Source organism: Dermacentor albipictus, unplaced genomic scaffold (assembly GCF_038994185.2).
Source record: "Dermacentor albipictus isolate Rhodes 1998 colony unplaced genomic scaffold, USDA_Dalb.pri_finalv2 scaffold_536, whole genome shotgun sequence".
Classification (NCBI taxonomy): Eukaryota; Metazoa; Arthropoda; class Arachnida; order Ixodida; family Ixodidae; genus Dermacentor; species Dermacentor albipictus.
Window position 1 is genome coordinate 19,369 of NW_027226090.1, and position 570 is coordinate 19,938.

Here is a 570-nt window from a genome sequence, read left to right on the forward strand (position 1 = left end):
TGAGCGGGGGCCGATCCCGGAGGTAGTGCAATACCGGGCCGACCTGCGGCGGAGGTGAAGCAGGCTTCAAGCACTCCGCCAACTTCCAAAAATAGGTTTAATATCGTGGGTCCATATAGAACCCGTATCAGATATTAAGCTGATAAGAACAGATACTACACTTTGATCTTAGCCAAAAGGCCGAGAAGCGATGTCTTTCACTTCACTCCATTGTACCACTGCCTTGTGGGTGCCCTGGCGACATTGGTAACCTCAGCAACAGCGTGGGCAATCTTATAAAACCCAGCCCGTCTAGAGACTCTATGCTCTCTATCTCGCGAATCAACTCGCGACGCCTCAGTCTTTCACTGTTAACGAAACGCCGTCGCGTAGAAACGAGACCCGAGCGCAAGCTTGTTCGCAAGGCAAAACCAACGAAGGCAACCTCGTAGAAAACGGAACAGGCGAGCGGAAAACACGCGCAAGGGGAATGCTTACTTCCGTCTGAATGCGACCGCTCAAGGCGGCTTTCTTTGAGGCCTTCGTTTCAAGCCCGTGCGCAAGTGTAATACACTACGCGCATTTCCCTCA

The 570-nt window shown here is 52.3% G+C and overlaps 1 non-coding gene across 1 annotated transcript; it reads right to left on the reverse strand.

The window, feature by feature from the left end:
• LOC139054036 (U2 spliceosomal RNA) lies at positions 1 to 192 on the reverse strand. The gene has a single exon (XR_011510981.1). It is a non-coding gene; the product is annotated as a U2 spliceosomal RNA (small nuclear RNA).
• Between the last annotated feature and the right edge of the window lie 378 nt (positions 193 to 570).